At 42.3% G+C, this 13,653-nt stretch overlaps 1 protein-coding gene across 2 annotated transcripts in view; it reads right to left on the reverse strand.

Moving 5' to 3' along the window:
- The window catches only part of RASSF6 (Ras association domain family member 6), a 55,590-nt gene that overhangs the window by 28,978 nt on the left and 12,959 nt on the right, over positions 1-13,653 (reverse strand). The window lies entirely within an intron of this gene.

Genomic DNA, 13,653 nt, shown 5'->3' on the forward strand with positions numbered 1-13,653 from the left:
TTTTTGAAAAGGAAGGGTTTCTAACATCTCTAGCAGCTCTGCTCAAGTATCATTAATTCCTACTGTTGGTTGGGATGGTGGCACCTGTGATTTGTTCACCTTCTTCTGCCAAGAAATTCTGTCCTGAGACCCTAAAGCTGTCAGTGCTGACAAGTCACAGTAAAAAGGATGTGGGAGGAGTTCCCATTGTGGCTGAGCAGAAACGAACCTGACTAGTATCCATGAGGATGTGGGTTCAATTCTTGGCCCCGCTCAGTGGATTAAGGAATCGGCATTGCCATGAGCCGTGGTGTAGGTCACAGACATGGCTCGAATCTGGAGTTGCTGTGGCTGTGGCATAGGCTGGCAGCTGCAACTTCGATTATACCCCTAGCCTGGGAACTTCCATATGCTGCAGGTGCCCTAAACACCCCCCCCCCCAAAAAAAGAAAAAAAGGATGCGAGAGTTTTATGAAAGCCATTAGTAATCTAATCAACAAGGTAATATAACAAGACTTATCTCGCCTCCACCGTCTAACCACCCTCTGGCTGCTTTTGGTCATTTTGTGACTTTTGTAATTTTCTGGGGCATTCATTTTTCCAAGATTACTCCTGTAAACAGTGGTCCTGGAATTACCCCAGGAAGGGAGAGATGTCAGCTTCTCTCAAGTCCTCAAGTCCTAATATGTAGACAAACACAAAAGGCTTCAAGATTAAGGTAAAATTTCACAGTATTAAAAAGAAATGTGAAGTGATGGCTAGTTGGTTGATACAAAAGAAGACACCCCAGAGGCTTTCCTGATTATAAAAATGCCACTGTTTAAGAGAGGGGCTGCAGCTATTCAGAACAATGTCACTAGATGTTGATAAGACATGGAAGAGGGGTAAAAACTGAGAGACAATGATGGACTCTATCAATTATCAAAATGCTTGGGAGTTCTCGTAGTGGCTCAGCAGGTTGGGAACTCAATTAGTATCCATGAGGACGTAGGTTCGATCTCTGGCCTTGCTCAGTGGATTAAGGATCCGGCATTACTGTGACCTGAGCTGTAGGTCGCAGATGTAACTTGGATCTGGTGTTGCTGTGGCTGTGGTGTAGGCCTGCGGCTATAGCTCTGATTGGACCCCTATCCTGGGAACTCCCATATGCCATGTGTGCGGCCCTAAAAGAAACAAAGAAAAGAAAAGAAATCAAAATGCTTTAGGTCTGATATCTAATTTTGAGGAGACTCTCTTTACAAGGGTAACTCCCAGTATTTGATATTTTAACACACTGCTTGTTTCCCAACAACCTCAGATAAAGGAAGACATTATTCTTTCCCTGTATGGTTTGGCTTCTGCAGATTTTTATGAAAAAAGATTTTTAGAAGATTCGTAGCCTGTTTGTTCCAGTTGGCAGTGTACAAGCAGCTTCTGCATCAGATCTTGGTTTGTTCCCACGTGCGGCTCTTTCTTTGGGGCAGCTGGGGGACAGGGAAGAAGGAACGGGGGAGTCTACCCTCTGCAAACTCCTCTTCTGGCCTGAAATGCAGAGAAGTATGGTCTCTGGCTCGCGGGCTTGACACTCTTTGCAAATCAATACAGTTTTTTATATATATATATGCATTTCTATACTAATCCAAAGTAGGGTCATGAAACTGCCTCTACTTTGATGACATACTCTGGTTTTTTCGTTGTAGCCGATTGTTTTGGAGAGAACAAAGAAACATTTGGTGCCCAAGACAATAACTGTTTGAAAACTACAGAAATATGTGCTCCTGTAGGTGTGGACAACATGAACCTTGGTGTCATATATATTATTTCAGATAAGCAGTTCTAAAACTGCAGCTAGTGTTAGAATTGCCTGAAGGGCTTGTTGAAATGGACTAGGAGTGGCACCTCCAAAATTTCTTTTTTTTTTCTTTTTTCTTTTCTTTTTTTGTCTTTTTAGAGCTGCACCTGTGGCATGTGGCAGTTCCCAGGCTAGGGGTCGAAGAGGAGCTGTGGCTGCCAGCCTACACCACAACCACAGCAATGCTGGATCCTCAACCCACTGAGCAAGGCCAGGGATCAAACCTACATCCTCATGGATACTAGTTAGGTTCATTACTGCTGAACCATGATGGGAACACCCAAAGTTTCATGGTGAGTTAGGTCTGGGCTGGGTCCTGAGAATTTGCATTTCTTCTTTTTTTCTTTTTTTTTGTCTTTTTGCCTTTTCCGGGGCCGCTCCTGCGGCATATGGAGGTTCCCAGGCTAGGGGTCGAATCACAGCTGTAGCTGCCAGCCTATACCACAGCCATAGCAACATGGGATCCAAGCCGGGCCTACACCACAGCTCACGGCAATGCCGGATCCTTAACCCACTGAGCAAGGCCAGGGCTTGAACCCACAACCTCATGGTTCCTAGTCGGATTTGTTAACCACTGCGCCACAACGGGAACTCCCAGAATTTGCGTTTCTAACATGTTCCCAGGTGATTCCGATGCTGCTAGTCCAGAAAGCACATTTTGAGATGAATTCTCTTAGATCTTAGGGTGCTGAGAACTCCGGTGGTGTTCTTTTAGGGGAAGGAAAGTCTATCTACCGGCAAATCACAGGGTGAGATAAGTGGCTGTTCCAATTGAAACTAAAATAGTATAACCCGTCTTCCCCTCTCCTCTGTGACTGAGCTAAGAGGCTGGAGAATCCTGGGCCTACAAACATCATTTGGAAGGAAGTCTGTTCTAGTTTCCTGTTGCTGCTTAACAAATTACTACAACTTAGTGGCTTTAAAACACGTGAGCATATTAGAGTTCCTTGGGTCAAATGCAAGTCTCACTGCTATAATTAAGGCTGTCTCAAACGGGGCTATGTTCCGTCTGAAGGTTCTACGGGAGGATACATTTTCTTGCTTCTGCTGCTTCCACAGCCTGTCCTGCCAAAGCCCATATCCCTGGGCTTCTCCCTTTCCATCTTGAAAGCCAGCAATGGCCACAGAGTCCTTCTCGGTCTGTCATTCATACACAGAATCTTCTCACACAGATGTCCTCCTCACCTATATTTTAGGACCCTTATCAATACACTGGGCCAATCTGGATAATCTCCCTAATCTAAGGCCAACTGATCAGCATCCTTAATTCCATCTGCAACCTTCCTTCCCTTTGGCGACATAACGTAAATATTCACAGATTCAGGGGATTAGGAAGTAGACCTCTTTGTGAGGCCATTATTCCACCCATCACAGGATTTAAGGGTGACTCCCTCTATCCAAACATTATCTGAACACCTGGAAGGCATCTTGTTAAAAGTCAGAACCTTTATTTTAACCAAGATCCCAAGGAAATTGTACAGACATTAACGTAGAGAGAAACCCTGGCATAGATAATCACCTTGCCATTAAATAAGAAACAGACATAGTACTGAAGCCCCAGTTTAAGTTCATTGAGGTTGATACTCTCATATTCATTCATCATTAACAAAATGTCTTGCAGGATTATTATTAACAGGCAATGTAATAGATGCTGAGGACACTGCAATACTTAAAAGCTGCGAGGCCCCTGCAGTGAAGGGACTTAGTTTTTGAAGGAGGAATATAGAAAAAAAAAGAGAGCAAATAAGAAATGCTGATTTTATATAAGGATAAGTGTTAAAAGAACAATAAAACAGCCTCTTGTAAGGCAGCACATTAAAGAGGGCATTTTAGGAGTTCCTGTCGGGGCATTTTACAAATCTGATTAGCAGCCATGAGGACACAGATTTGATCCCCGGCCTCTCTCAGTGGGTTAAGGAGCCGGTGTTGCTGTGGCTGTGGTGTAGGTCCCAGACGTGGCTCAGATCTGGAGTTGCTGTGGCGGTGGAGCAGGCTGGCGGCTATAGCTCTGATTCAAACCCTAGCCTGGGGACCTCCATATGCTGAGGGTGTGGCCCAAAAAAGACCAAAAAAATAAAAAAATAAAAATAAAGAAAGAGGGCATTTTAGAAAAGGTGATCAGGAGGTCTGAGATATTAAACTGGAACCTGAGTAATGGGAAGGAGGCAACGAAGTCCAAAGTCAGGGGGAGTATCCCGAGCAAGGGAGGCCAGTGCCACATCCTGTATCCTGTGTACAAGACTACACTGGACATGTTTGAAGGAGGAAGAGAACGGAAGAGAGGCTCAAGGTGAGGTTCTAAAGGTTCCCCAGGCCAGATGAACTTGGGCCTTGAAGACTTCTTACATAAAGGGTCTGTAATAGGAAGCTTTGAAGGCTTTGGACAGGATGCTATGACTCCATTCAGAAGAGCCACCCTGGCTGCTGGGAGAGGCTGGATTGCTGAGATAGGGAATGGAAGCTGGCAGCCCCATTAGAGGCTGGGCGTAGAGACGAGTGGGTGGAGCAATTAGGTTGGTATCTATCTTATTTGGGATCTTGCTTCTCATTTTTCCATGATTTAAATGTTCATTTCAGGTCTTTCTAATACATGCCTTATAGACTTTTTTTTTTTTTAAACCAGTTAAAAAAGTAAACACAGATGTGCCATGCAACATCCATCCTTACTGGAGCAGATGCAGGCTGGCTGTAAAATAACACCCTTTGTTTATGAATAGCTGGGGAATTTTGTGCTCTTGAGGTTGATTACCTTGACTTCACTGTCTGATGCTTCTGGTCCCCTTGGGATGGGGAAACAGTGTATCCATTCTGTTAATGAAGCCTCTAGGTTATTTTACTGATATGCCTTTCAGCCCCTTGGACCACTGGGATGCTTACTGGAGTGTCTGAAACGCAACAGGTGGTCAGTGATCCCACGAGCATGAATGAGAGAGGGAGTTCTCCTGACCCGCAGGCTCCTACAGCGTTCTTCTGTAGCACCGTCATGATTTTGATTTTGACCGCTGAGTCTCCTTACGTTTGAAAAAAATATATTAAGCCACTTCCTTGTTTCTATCCTGGGCTTCTTCCATCCACTCTCCGCACTCTATCCATGTCCACACATATCTAGAACATACTGAATCATATCATCTGCTTTGCTTAACATGGTTAAATGTCTCGCCAATGCTCTTGGGATTCAAACCCCCAGATCTTTATCACAGTAGGTCAAGTCCTGCTTGTTCTCGCCTCCTCTTTAGCATCTTTTACAGAAATGGTTTTCTCTGTGTCCGGCACCTCAACCACTCTGGGAACATTCACTTGCTGGAACTCCATGTGCCCTTGGCCATGAGGATGTCGGGCTGGCCCATGTCAGGAGTGCTCTCCCGCTGACACCCTTAGACTTGTTAGTGTCCTCCACATTCAGGTCTCTGGACTTCCCTGCTTAGGCTAGATCCTTATTCTCTCATAGAAGTGGGTTCCTTTCCTTATGAACACCTATCTTTGTTTGCTGTCAGGCCTTTAGACCTGTGGTTCTCGCTGTCATTCTCAGAGCAGAGGCATCTGCACTACCTGGGAAGTTAACACCTACAAATGCTCACTCTACCTCAGATCCCACCCACCCCACCAAATCAGAAACTCTGGGAACAAGGCCCAGCAATCTTTATTTTACCAAACCCTCCAGTGAGTTAAATGAGGGCTCAAGTTGGCAATTGTGGCTTTAGACTACAACCTCCATGAAAGTAGGGTTCTTGCCTGATTTTTTTCAAAATCACTACCCCAGCTTCTAGCCCAGTGTCTGCTCACAGTGTGCGCTCAGTGGTTATTTGTTTAGGGAATAAAATAGAGGAAACTGAATCCTGACCTACTTTTAGAGGGGAAAAGTCTTTTGCCAATTAGGAAACATGACTGAAAATTCAAGTAAACTCTATTTCTAGAGTCTTTGAATTTTGACTTCATCAGACTTTCTGTTGAAACATTTCAGTGTGTCTTGGGCAGACAGATGATCTTGTTTTTTAGTGGATCAAAGCGGTAAAAGAGGTAAATGTGGAGTAGATGAGTTTTATTTTGAACTATAGTCATATTGATAAGCTCAGTGATTGTTGACCATATATGCTCCTTGAAAAATATCTGACGTAAAGCTTAATGACTCCTTTCACATATCTGAGGGTGACATCAATGACCTTTCTGTGAAATTGTGATATCCAATTTCTCATAATAAAATTTTATTTTTACTAGATCATCAAACATGAATAATGGGAATTTTATATAAATTAAAAAAACTAGAGTTCCTGTAGTGGCACAGTGGTTAACGAATCCGACTAGGAACCATGAGGTTGGGGGTTCGGTCCCTGGCCTTGCTCAGTGGGTTAAGGATCCAGTGTTGCCGTGAGCTGTGGTGTAGGTTGCAGACGTGGCTCGGATCCTGCGTTGCTGTGGCTCTGGCGTAGGCCGGTGGCTACAGCTCCGATTCGACCCCTAGCCTGGGAACCTCCATATGCCACAGGAGTGGCCCAAGAAATAGCAAAAAGACAAAAAACAAAACAAAACAAAACAAAAAACCAACAAAAAAAACTCCCACATAGAAAAAACTCCTCATTTTTAAAGGCCATGGTCCTACACATGCCCAAACTTTTTGCCCCAGCTGAGTTTAAAATCCTAATTCCTATAAAAATATGTCAGGGAGGGCTCCCTTATCCTTTATTAAATAAGAAATTTCAAGGATTTTCAGGACAGTGGTGCCCTGTCTTTATACACCTACCTGCAGGGCATGCCGGGTTTTGCAGGGTTTGCTCTAGTTCCTCTGATCAAGAGAAGGCCCTGTCTATTTAGATCTTCTGCCCGTTTTTCAACTGGGTTGCTTTTTGTTGTTGTTGTTGGGTTGTATGAGTAGTTTGTGTATTTTGGAGATTAAGCCCTTATTGGTTGCATCATTTGCAAATATTTTCTCCCATTCTGTGGGTTGCCTTTTTTTGCTGTGCAAAAGCTTGTAAGTTTGATTAAGTCCCAAGATGTGGTATCTATATATAATAGAATACTACTCGGCCATAAAAAGAATGTCGCAGCAACATGGATGCAACTAGAGATTCTCTTAGTGTAAGTGAAGTAAGTCAGAAAGAGAAAGACAAATACCATATGATATCACATATATGTGGAATCTAAAACATGGCACAAACGAACCTATCTACAAAACAGAAACAGTTTCACAGACATAGAGAACAGACTTGTGGTTGCCAAAGGGGAGGGAGGAGGGAGTGGAAAGGACTGGAAGTTTGGGGTTGGTAGATGCAAACTATTACAGTTACAATAGATAAGCAATGAGGTCCTTCTGTACAGCACAGGGAACTATATCCAAACTCCTGGGATAGACCATGATGTAAAATAATATCAAAAATGTATATGTATAACTGAGTTGCTTTGCTGTATAGCAGAAATGGGCACAACATTGTAAATCAACTATACTTTAATTAAAAAAAGGAAAAAGAGAATACAGTGGCTGTGGGACCCGGGCAAACACTGCCCTCTGGCTCTGCGAGCCAGGTAGGAGAAAGCCTCTGGAACACTGGTTCTTTGTACTGAATCTATGCTCAGAGGTGCAGGTGGCTGGTTCCTTTGGTTCAGCAAAGGGTGCCGGCCAACATGCCTGGAAAAAGAAACTGTTGGGAATGATGCAGTTTCTGCTAAAATTAATTACATCATGCTAATTAAAGTTAGTAAGGACAGGAATACACACGTGCCTTGTGGCCTCTGCTGGTAGATTGGCAGCCTACAGGGCTTTGTATTAGGTTCCCAAGTAGGAGAAAAAAATCCAACAGGTTCTGAGAGGGAAATCTGATCCGCCTTCTAAAACTGGGTTTGAACTTTTTTCAAATTCAGAGTTGGCATTCACTCACCACTAAGGTGCCCTGATTTCAGCCTAGGACCTGAAAGGAAAGTACTTTGAAAGCAACCATATAGGACCACGTTTTTTTTTAATAGCTCACCTGGAATATTTACCATATGAAGCAACAGATTAATGATAACCCTAGGCAAAGAAATAGCAACTGGAGCCCTAATCATTTGTGCATGAAACTATTTTAAGTCAACACCTTCACTTGGGGAAATTTCTAACCTCAGAGAATTCTTATCTAATGTTACATTGCTTACTGTACTATGAAATCAAGACCTCTTATTTCATGGCTCATATTTACTTCTTATGAAATTTGCTGAAAGCAAAATTTCCATCAAGGAGAGTCTACTTTCCTATTAATTTTCATCATTGTCATATATTTCTGTGCATGAAAATGAAATCCCTTAATAAGTTGGTAATTTCTGTCTTGTTGGCCAAAACAACACCTGTTGCAGATGGGCGCTGACTAAGTAAGTGCATAAATGAAGGGAGGTGTTTGCCAGATTTCTGACAAGTTGGATATCATAGGTAGTCAGTGGTATCATATAGTTTCTGGTGATTATTTTGTAAAGGTTCCACTGAGCTCCAGAAATTTTCTCTCAGGTGGTCAGAAGTTCTCAAACTTCAATCCTTTCTTCCTTTGAGCAATAGTTTCTAGACTCCAGCAATGCATCAAAATCACCTGACTAGCTGTAGGGTGGAACGCAGCATCTGCATTGTTCACAAGCATCTGATCAGGAGGCAGGTGGCCCGTGCACATTTTGAGAAATGCTCCCTTCAAGTCTGATGTTTGTGTAAATGCTCTATCATTTTACTTTACCATCTGTAGTTACAATAACACATGGATACTAGGGCCTGAAGGGGGCTCTGGGCTATAGAAGATAAACTACAATCCTTAATTTGTCAATTCAAAATATGAAGCAAAATAGGGATTTCTTGAAATGCAGACACTTCTTTAGCAATATCCTCCTCCGAAATATGTGGTTTCACTGTGACATTTCATTGTAGGCCAGTTACAAGATGGGAATGCACATAGGTTCTCAAATTTTGTTAGTTTTCTTCCCCTTCCTATGTTCCTAATTATTAGAATGCATTTATTAAAAAATGATTTCAGAGATAAAATTATAGAATGCTGTCTTTAAGGCTATGTTGCAGGAAAGTGATTGATACCTCTGGCTGAGGGCTATGGCTGCACTGCTCAAACTAATTATCTTTGGACGGCTTTTGTGAGTTTGGCCAATGCCAAGTATCATCTATGGTCATTTAATATGTTTTTAGTTGACTCTTCCTTTTTTTATACATATTTATTCAGCAACTATGCATTATTTATATGTTAATACTTGCAGAATTATATAAAAAGTACCACCCTCTTCCCTTACATTTTCAGTCTTATTTGGGGGACAAAATAAACAAATGTAAAACATTAGAAAATGAGGGGAGTTCCTGTCGTGGCGCAGTGGTTAATGAATCCGACCAGGAACCATGAGGTTGCGGGTTCCATCCCCGCCCTTGCTCAGCGGGTTAACGATCCTGCGTTGCTGTGAGCTGTGGTGTAGGTTGCAGACGTGGCTCGGATCCCGCGTTGCTGTGGCTCTGACGTAGGCCGGGGGCTGCAGCTCCTATTCGACCCCTAGCCTGGCAACCTCCATATGCCGTGGGAGCGGCCCAAAGAAATAGCAAAAAAGACAAAAAAAAAAAAAAAAGAAAAAAGAAAATGAGAGTGGGAGTTCCTGTCGTGGCACAGTGGAAACAAATCTCACTAGTAACCATGAGAAGGCAGGTTTGATCCCTGGCCTCGCTCAGTGGGTTAAGGATCCGGTATTGCTGTGATTGGTGGTGTAGGTTGCAGATATGGCTCAGATCTGGTGTTGCTGTGGCTGTGGTGTAGTCCAGAGGCTACAGCTCTGATTCGACCCCTAGCCCAGGAACCTCCACATGCCACAGGTATGGCCCTAAAAAGACAAAAAAAGAAAAGAAAAGAAAATGAGAGGATTCTGATAGCATGTGCTTTGGGATGGGTATTTTTTACGAGTTAGGGCTTTGTGGTTGTGACAGAAACCCAACCAAGATGCTTAGCTGACTCTTAAGTAAGTTTTTATATGTCCTAAGCAATAATGTTTGTGAAATCAAAGATTTCATGTGCTAGTTTTCTAATACTTTCCATATGTGTTCAAATAAAAACCAATTACATGTTTCACCTAAAGTCATCTCATGTGTCAAAGTCATCCAGATACCTCATCTTGGGAAACAGCCTGCAAAGGTACTTAGGTCTTACTTTTGAAGGGTTCATATTCAACCTTGGTTGAATCTATTACATGTCTATTATGAGACAATAAAGACAAGCCAGGAAGACTTATGCCATTGGTGGGAGGAAGGCTCATCAAACGTTTTAGAAAGCTAATTTGTAACAGTAACATTAGATTCACTTGCATACTTAACTCCAGTAACTGCACTTCTGTGAACTAACCCTTATATACTCAAAAAATTGCAGACATCTTGAAAGTCAAAATTAAAGGAACAGTTATATTATGATATTCTTAGACAGTCGAATCATTAAAAAGATTATTTTAATAGAATGGGGAAATATTCGTAATACAATGCCAGATGTGTAAAACAAGATACAGTCTGATTTCAACTGTTTAAAATAGAATCCTTGGAAGATAAAGAATGTGACAAAAACAGTGTATTTATTTCTGAGTAGTGAGATTACGGATGGTTTTTATTCTTTCAATGTATATGTTTCCATATTTTCTCAGCTTTTATAATTAATATCAATATATAAAATAATATTTATAAGATAATCACACTTTCATAATTAGGTAATAAATATTTTAAAGGAACAAATGCACCAGTAATTAACACAGGCTAATTAAAATCTTATTGCGGTTCAAGGAGGATTTCCTGAAGTGAGGAAGTGAGACTGAGAAACTATAAAAAATTACAAAGGAAACAATAGTTGACCAGGTAACTACCAGTGTATGGAACAAGTGTTTATTTCAGTGAAGATTCTTGATTTTCATTCTGTGATGACACAGATGAATAAAATAAAGGAACATGGTTGCCAGGATGAGAAGTTACCATTGACTGGTCATGGCTACTAATGAGATCAACATAGACCAATTTAGGACAGAAGTAGGAACTTCATAAAGGTGGAAGGAAACTGTTCTAGCGAAATCGAGGATTCAAGGACTGAGAGTAAAGAGAAGCACATGTGTACAAACAGTGGGATCAGGAAGAACAGAATGACCCCTTGGAGCAGACAGAGGCTACAGAGGGCACTGGGGCTTCTTTTATATTTGTCTTGAGGTTTTTTGGAGGAAGAGAGATCCTAGTTAATTGGAGATGCCTGGGAGAGCAGACAGGGGGCTGTGGATTGCTAGTTGGGTCCTGTGGCGCCTATTTAAGTATATTTTAATCTGATCATAAGGGTAAATCTAAGGTTTGAGTGAGAAAGGACCTTGCTTCCTCAGGAATCCAAGAGGTGAAGAGCAGCTAGATGAAAGGAAAACAATTGTAACCTCAGACCAAGAGGCGAGCCCCAAGCAACGCCCTGGTGGGGGTAGAAGAGAATCAGGATCTCCTGGGCTGAACTGAGTCAAGCAGACTTGAGTAAACACGGATCTGGGTTCCTACATTCTTCTTTTATGCAGTGTATGTTTCTTCTCGATACTTCCTTCCCAAGGCAGTAAATGTATTTGCCCTGTAGGCTAAACTTACTCTGTGCAGAAGGCATTTATGCAGAAAGAAACACCAGTGTAGATCCAGGGCTACTGTCTTTGTTGAGACACCTTTGTTGCTTCTGTAATTTTCTCTGGGGTAGGCAACAGCGGTAGGCAGACCTGCCTGAGGCTGTCCTGGGCTCTTCCTCAGCCCCTTCTGTCACCCTCTCACTTTTATTCACAATCACTCCCATCTTCTCCATCATCCATCTATCTTAAACCTCATCTGCCTCCAGCATCTCCTGCAGGTCACTCACATCCTTTTCTCTTCCCAAACTGTTGCCTCTCAACCACGTCCATCCTGTTACTATGTCCATCTCTTACTCCTCTCTAGAACTTTTCTGTCTCTCTTATCTTTTGGTCTATACGGATGTTACCTTCTCCTTCATCGTCAGTCACCTGCACTTAATATTTTAAAAATTAATTTGTCTTTCAGTTTTCCATCTCCTCAACTTCCCTCTTCTCCTTGTATCTCCATCACCACTTCAGGTACCGTGACATCCCAAAGTGGTGTCTTAAACATGTACCCGCTATATCACTGCTCTTCTTCTCTGTTCAGTGCCCACATTCCTTCTGGCCACCTTTCATCTAACGTACCTCTGTCTCACCTTCTCATCTCCTACTTTTCCTACCTCATTTCACTCTTTCCTAACCTTGGACTTTGAATCTTCTCTATTCACACTGATTCCCTTGTGATCTTATTCAGTCTCAGTGGTAACATGCTGAACTCCTAATCTTCTACCCCAAACCTGCTCCTCTTATAGTCTTTACAACATCAGAAAGTGTTTGTGCCATTCTTCTAGACCAAAATCCTTGGAATCATCCTTAATTATTCTCTTTCTCTCCTACCCCATATCTAAACCTTCGGGAAATCCTACTATCCCTTCCTTCAAAATATGTCCAGCATCAGCCCATATTTTTCCTACCTCCACTGCTGCCACCTTGGTCCAAGACACCATCATTTCTACTCTGGACCATCAGCAATTTGGTAGTTTCTCTGCTTCTACTCTTGCCCCTCTTCAGTCTGTTCTTAACGCAGCAGCTAGACTGATGCAGTTGCTCACGTACTCAATAGTATTTAATGGCTTCTCGTATTATAAATGGGAAAGATGAAGTCTCAGTGTCCTATGAGGCCCTACCTGTTCTGGCTCCATTGTATTTCTAACCTCACTTCTCCTACTGTCTTCCTATTTCACGCTCACACACTGGCTTCCTCCACACTTATAGGCAAGTGCCTGCCTCAGGGCAGTGAATTTGGTGTCTGCTTTCCTGGAAGGCTTCCAGCCAGACACCTGTATAGCTCCCTCGCTCCCCTCCTTCAGGCTTTCCTCCTAATGTCACCTCCTCCCTAAGGCCTTCCTTGGCCATCTTATATGAAATCATAACTCACTGCTCTCCATCCCCAACAATCATTACTCCCTTTCAGCTTTTTGTTTATTCTTCACGTCTCTCAGCATCAATAATGCATATGGTTATACATTTATCCTATATATTGACTGTATCCTTCTTTTAGGAGGCAGCTCCATGGGGGTAAGGGCTTTGTTTAATTTATTGCTGCATGCTCAGCATCCACAAGAGCATCTGTCTTCAGGGAGCAGTTAATCAGTATTTGAGTAATGAATAAATGAATCCTCTCTTTTACTTCTTGTCTTCTTCCTACCCCTTTTATTTCATGCTTATCCTCCAGCCTTGGCTTTAATTCCATTTTTGACTGTATTTGTTTTCTGTGCTTTCCTATTGCGTAATCCTGTATCATTTATACCATTCCCCCCCCTCATTTATTTGGCTTTGTTTCTTGTCCCTATAAGACAAAGGTCACGCACCAGGGACATTTGTTTTTTCTTCTTATCGTGTTGTCCTTCCCCTCCTGAGCTTCTGCTCTAGCTCAGCCAGGATTATCTCTTATCTTTACTCTTACAGTTTTTCAGGTCCCTGTTTTATTATACCTAAACCAACAGAAGATGCTATTTGCTGTGTATAAGAAAGCAGCCGTAGCTATTGGCCATCTGCTGCATAACCTAATGTCCAGAGGGAAACAGTAAACATGAGGTGTGTCCTGAGGAACAAGGGAGGGAAGGAGAAACCAGGAAGGGCTGGTTTAAGCCTGTGGGCTAATTCTTTGGATATTTTAAGAGATCCCTTACTTCTTCATACTGCTCCTGAGAACTGGGTCAACAATTAAAATAGAAATTTTGCTTTCAGTGAAATCAGAGCACTATTTATGAAGTCTGAGTGATTGTTCCCTGGGAAGTTATGGT

Source organism: Phacochoerus africanus, chromosome 10 (assembly GCF_016906955.1).
Source record: "Phacochoerus africanus isolate WHEZ1 chromosome 10, ROS_Pafr_v1, whole genome shotgun sequence".
Classification (NCBI taxonomy): domain Eukaryota; kingdom Metazoa; phylum Chordata; class Mammalia; order Artiodactyla; family Suidae; genus Phacochoerus; species Phacochoerus africanus.